The following is a 5,977-nucleotide window of genomic DNA, read 5'->3' on the forward strand; positions in this document are numbered from 1 at the left end:
TTTACTGAATAATAAACTATAGAACATTTAAAGCTTTATTAAAATAAATTTTGGAAACTAACGAAATTTAAATAAGTTTGAATTATATATTTCTGTTTCTGATTTGCATAGATTGTAATATTGGCGCGTCTGAAACATTTGGAATGAATAATTAATATGTTTAAATATATTTAATATTTACTGGGTGTTTTACTGATATTAATATGACCTTGGATATGGTAGAACGTGGGCGCCCGTTGCGTGTCTTTCATTTTAGTGATCTGTCCAACCATAACGTAAACATCTTTGAGTGGAGTCTATATGCTCATAGTGGAAAAATATAACATAAACATAACTTCATTAGTTTGATAAACAAGTCATAAATCACTAAAAATCGGCATATCTTCTCAAACTTTTAAACTTATCACAAACTGGAGCAATAAATTGAATCCCGAAACGCTTTCATCTGAATCACTGCTCCTGAAATATGTTTATTGTGTGTCTTATTTATAATCCGGTTCGAAAACCCGGATGCGTTATCAAAACGGTGCCTACATACCTGTATGCGCTGTTAAAATCAAAAGATAAGCCTCACCGCTCCTCACACACCATTACGGCTCGTTGATATACAAGACACTAAAGATTTCCCTTGTAGGTACTTTCATATAAAACCACGACTTTCTAAATTTTTTTGCATGTGAAATGTGAAACCTTCAGGGAAACTGTAAAATTCTTCCATGCATTTAAATGCTTTATTTTGCATGGCTGAGGTGCCACAAAAAATACGAATTATTCCAGCCACTGTATCATAAGGCTTTTGTCGGGGAAAATGGGTCAGTTGCTCGGTAAAGGGTGGCTTTCACAGAATCGGTTATTCCACAAGAAAGGGCGGGCTTTTGGGTCGAAGAGTGATAACAAAATGGGTATGATACCGCAGTCTCTGATAATAAATTTACGAAAAATACACTTTTTATTGAAATATTTCTTACTTTTGTTATATTTTCCAACCAGAGACTAGACGAATAAAATCAATAAATCACCAAATTATTAATTCTTTTTGTGAAAATATTAATTCTTATTTATTTTACACTGTAGAGATATTGTACAATCGTCAGCATATTAAACTGTTTTAATATTTTTTAATCTTTACTTTGTTACCAAGAATGAGTATTTGAAATATCTGGTTTCACAACACCACTCTGTGTCATACAGTTTTTAAATTTAAATCAGGGGATATTCTATTTATTTTCTTTTATTTGGATAATAACAAAATTTGAGTTTGTATATAGTAATAAATAAACTTAGTCTATACACAGGGCAAGTCAGTTATAATAAAGATCCTAACCGATTTTCAGACGCAACCCATTCTCACATCAGATAACATGGCTTTAGTTGTGGATGAATAATTTAGTTTAATAAATTTGAATTAAAGTAGTTGTTGATATGTCATTCCTTAAATTTTGCAGTATCTTCAATTTCACTTTTTTTCTCATTAAATTCAAAATATATTCAAATGACGAAGAAACTGACATGATCTTGATATATGGGAATGGCACAGAATGTTATGACTGAATCTGTACCTACTGTCGAAGGTACACTGTAAGATGCCAATTTTTGAAAACTGTCATTCCTATTACAGGTATCAATTATGTTTATATCTTTGAAAAATTTTAAATAATTTTATCAATTAACGCAACTGAGAATGTATTTTGGGTTGCGTTCGAAAATCGGTATATGATGTGACTCAGCCTGTATTATCACGCCCTTTCGTTGTCCTTTTTAATTTATTTGGTTTTCGTTGGTAAAATGATTACTATTGATTAATAATACTTTTATCTGTTACATATTGATCTGAATATTATTATTGCTAATTTATTTTGTTTTTATTTAAATAAAAAGTATTTACATTTTTACGTTGCAGACTAATTCAACGAACCTCTGAAGTTTTGAGAGAAAGTAAGTTGTACGTACTCGTAATTTTAAATGTGCGGTACAAATTAACGCATTTGTTAGTTTGCAATCGATAAAAATATGAATTTATTTATACAATGAGAATGTATCTGCAGGTTTATAACCGATATTTATTAAATAAATTTATGGCTTACAATGCGTTTAGTTTTTTTGGGTTAAACTGTCCAAATTCGTTTTGCTGTTTGCCGTTTTTAACTAGGTCGATTACATTAATTTTATGTCCTGACTTTATTTACATGAACGTACATAAATTATTGCAAAATTCAATGAACTAGAATGGTTGAAGACGTTGCACCAATTACCATAAAACAGAAGCACCATTCTCTTTCGTCGAGCTCGGAGGAATTTTGCAAACTCGCTTCGCAAATTGCTCCAACTTACCAATCAGGTTTATGCAGTTGTTGCACGCAACTTGAAATACCGTATGCAGAGGTCATTTAACATGTGTGATGTGTACGCCATAATAACAAGCTATAAACAAGCACCTCCTTCGCCTCTCTGCTGCCCTGCTAGCGCGTACGTAGGAATAGATCATACACTAAGTTGATAAAACCGCTGGCGTACTTACCACGTTTTATTTTCGGGCTTTTTGTGATGCACAAGTGCATTGCGATGCACTTTTAAGATTCGAGAAACTTATCGCAAATTCCTGTGCACCAAAGCCTGTAAAGCAGGATTTTTAAACTGGATTTTTACAATAAAATTTAAGCCGGGCCCAAGAGAACCACCCATGCATTATCGACCGGTTTTGGCCCACAAAACGCATTTTGAGGCCTTAACTCAATCTTAAACGAACCCAAAAATGCATTTTTTCAACTTCAGTGGAGCAATGAAAATTTTAAGCTCTGAAAAACTCCAATTATGGGGTAATTCAGCTCCGATTTTCGCGCTCCGGGTCCTCCCCACTCTGATTGCCAAATTCTGGCGGTCCTAAACCTCCTTGTCTAGACAGAGAGGGAAAAATTCGGCTAAAATTATAAATAAACATTTTGTTTTGTATTATTTAAACTAATACACATTGCATTCTGAATATATTTCTCATTAGGCGACCAGACTAGTATGGAGGTGTTCATGGCGAGTTGGTCTAGGCTAGTCAAAGCTACCAACTATTATTGCATTTGGTGGGGGGAATGCATCACAAAACCAATAAAATGCACCGATAATGATATTGCCTTAGGGGTTAAGTATGTTAAGTCAAGGTTTTTAAGACAGGAGGATGTCTTAACATTTAATTTATACTACATTTAGCGATGAATGGTTTAACATAGAGCTGACATTTTGTTCATTTGCGATAATGCAGATTTTTAATGACTTGCAGAAATTAATTAAGCGAAACAACTTAAGTGTGTAATTAGTCGTGTTATTTTACGTAACGAAAAACGAAACACGGGAAAATAACTGATTTATGGAAGATTTTGTTATAAACAAACAAAGTCACCACTTGCTTAACAACACTTAAATTTCTGAAAATTTCAAATATTTTTCCCAATTCCTTTTGATCTCTACACGTGTGTCGGTTTAAGCCTTGTAATTAATGAGTCGTGATTTTCAAACTGCCGTACATAATGTCACGATTTAATGTTAACTAGTTATAATTATTAGTTACCTACTGATCCGTGAGTGCGAGGCAAAAATAGGTATTAAAAGTTCAATCAAAACAAATAAATAATAAACCGTGGTTATTTATTATGTATTTAAAGCACGAATAATTTATTTATAATTGAATTGAAACGGGTAAAAATTACCCACCAGAGAAAATAGGTATATGTTCAATTTTACGACATTTTAGTATTCGTAAGGGGTAGGATGGAGCTTCCCCACACGCTATATTTATTCTCAACTTACAAACAAGGACCCTTTTGTTCGTTGATCGAGCTTTTTTATTACACGCTCTGTAAAACATACAAATCGGGTCTTTTCTGGTTTATTTAAAGTGTTTAAAATTTTATAACCCATAAATCATAATTTTTTTCTAATTCGATTGAATTAAAAAAGCTGAGCTGGTAAAAATCGCAAAAGTCGGCAACTTTGTCACTTCGTTAACACAAATGTCGGACTTCAAAAGACTCGACCGCTAAAAGAAGACGTCATTTAACCGAGCGATAGTTTTCGAAGGGGTTATAGTCTGTATTTAGTGCGTTTGAATCATAAATAACTCAAACGTATTTGCCACATATGCTTTTAATTATAAGAAAGCAGAATAGAGGGCTACAAAAGGCCAGACGGGTCTGACAGAGTGAGTTATAATTGTTACACGTGGATTTTTTACGCAATTTTGTTGGATATGGGGCGTGTCTGAAAGTATTTAATGAAATGTAAAATGTCTGCAAGCAAGCGCCTGTATTTTATTACAGAAAGGATTGGAAGAATGAAGGAAGAGATTGCCCTTTAGGGAGGAAGAGCGAACAATGAAATCTTCTCGCTGTTTTATGTCATTGTCCCCGAGAAAGGGTTACGTATACAGCGGGGTAACTAACCAAACTTAATATGTTCTTGTCAGATAAAGCAACGAGATAATTTAATATCGCTTAACTACACTATAAGCACCTATCATTATTAAACACAAAAACTTAATTAATTCATAATTAAGAGTCATGGTGGTCTGTCTAATAAAACGTCGATTAAGTCGTAACGTTCCCAATTTAAATTCCTGTTGTTTTTGAAAATAAATTCGAATACCTGACATCGATCAAAAGCTCCATTTCCGGAGCAAAGTTATCGCGTGCGCAGGAAGCTACCTTCCATAAACTGAAAACGTTCAGATCCTACCAAATCCTTGACGCTTTCCTAAATCCTCGCTTTGCATTCAGCAAACGTCTACAACCTTTCCGAGGCGTTTTCGGCCCGCTTAATACTGTATTCCTCTTCAGTACCTAAAGCTTTTAACATCTGAAAACACTAGACATAATCACAGTCACACAATATTGTAAATGAGACAACTGGAAAACAGGTGCCGAATTAATTTTCCTTTTGATTCTCTTTCTATTCAAATTTTTCTTATTTTGGCCGAGACTTTCATTACACATCAACGACTTTCTTTGTGTTTTATCTTTAATTAAATCATTATTTTCCTCCTTGGGCAGGCAACAACAAAGAGTTTTTTTGAATAAAAAGGACGTAAAGCTTGAGCTTAAAATTAGGGTTTTTTTAGCGATTAGTTCGATCGATTCAGGCTCGTTATAAGAGATAAAATACATATGGTGCTTCATAAATGCATGTACAGTAATACGCACAGTGCATAAAATATATTATGTAACTGCAATACTTGCCAGAAGTTAAGTTTTTATGCCTATGGCTACTAGTCTTATAGTCTTATGGTAACGATAAAATGGCCACATGTTTCAAGAGAAGCGACCACTAAATATCGCCTATTGCAAGATTTTACAAACAACTTTTTTGAAATAAATACATTTTTCAGATCGGTTTAATGTTTTTGAAATGTTATAAAAAGAGAAAATGTTGAAGAAAAGTTACTTTTAATCAAAACAAAGGACAAATATATTTTTTAATAAAGCATAGCCCACAACACTTGTTAAAGGTGCTAATTTTATTTCACAAACAGGGAAAAAATAGCGGGCCAGTTTGAATGTTGATAACAAAATTAAAAAAAATACAAACAAGTTTTTTATTTTTGATTCGGTTTTCGGCTAATATAACTTTTTTTAATACTCTGAAGTTAATTAATTATTGATTAGCTAAACTAAATAAACACAGTTTTGTAACACCACATTTTTTTTGATAGGTATGTAAAATTTTTTTTTGGCCTCCTGACATGTAAATGTCAAATTAACGTACAATTGACACCTATTGAAAGACTGTATTTACAGTCGCCTGAGCATTTTACGCACAGACGAGTGTAAAGTGACAGTTTTACCGCACTGCCAAAATTATCTTCATAGACTTTTATAAAAAAAAACTGTTTGTAAGATGATAACATTTTTAATAAAACGCTCTACACACAACCTTTCAATCTTAGAACTCTTTTTTCTTCACACCACTTTATAATTATAAACACATTGTACTGGGC

General features: G+C 33.0%; 2 long non-coding RNA genes across 2 annotated transcripts in view; one reads left to right on the forward strand and one right to left on the reverse strand.

Annotated features, from left to right (window-relative positions):
- The window catches only part of LOC123007939, a 7,001-nt gene extending 6,401 nt beyond the window's left edge, over nucleotides 1–600 (reverse strand). The window contains exon 1 of the long non-coding RNA XR_006412903.1: nucleotides 539–600. This is a non-coding gene — a long non-coding RNA (uncharacterized LOC123007939). The remainder of the gene's footprint in view (nucleotides 1–538) is intronic.
- LOC123007938 overlaps nucleotides 1–5,977 on the forward strand; it is a 49,819-nt gene that overhangs the window by 36,669 nt on the left and 7,173 nt on the right. The gene's annotated exons all lie outside the window — the stretch shown is intronic.

The sequence above is a fragment of the Tribolium madens genome, unplaced genomic scaffold (assembly GCF_015345945.1).
Source record: "Tribolium madens isolate multiple individuals breed KSU strain unplaced genomic scaffold, Tmad_KSU_1.1 Scaffold_3;HRSCAF=73;Tcas5.2_LG2, whole genome shotgun sequence".
Taxonomy (NCBI): Eukaryota; Metazoa; Arthropoda; class Insecta; order Coleoptera; family Tenebrionidae; genus Tribolium; species Tribolium madens.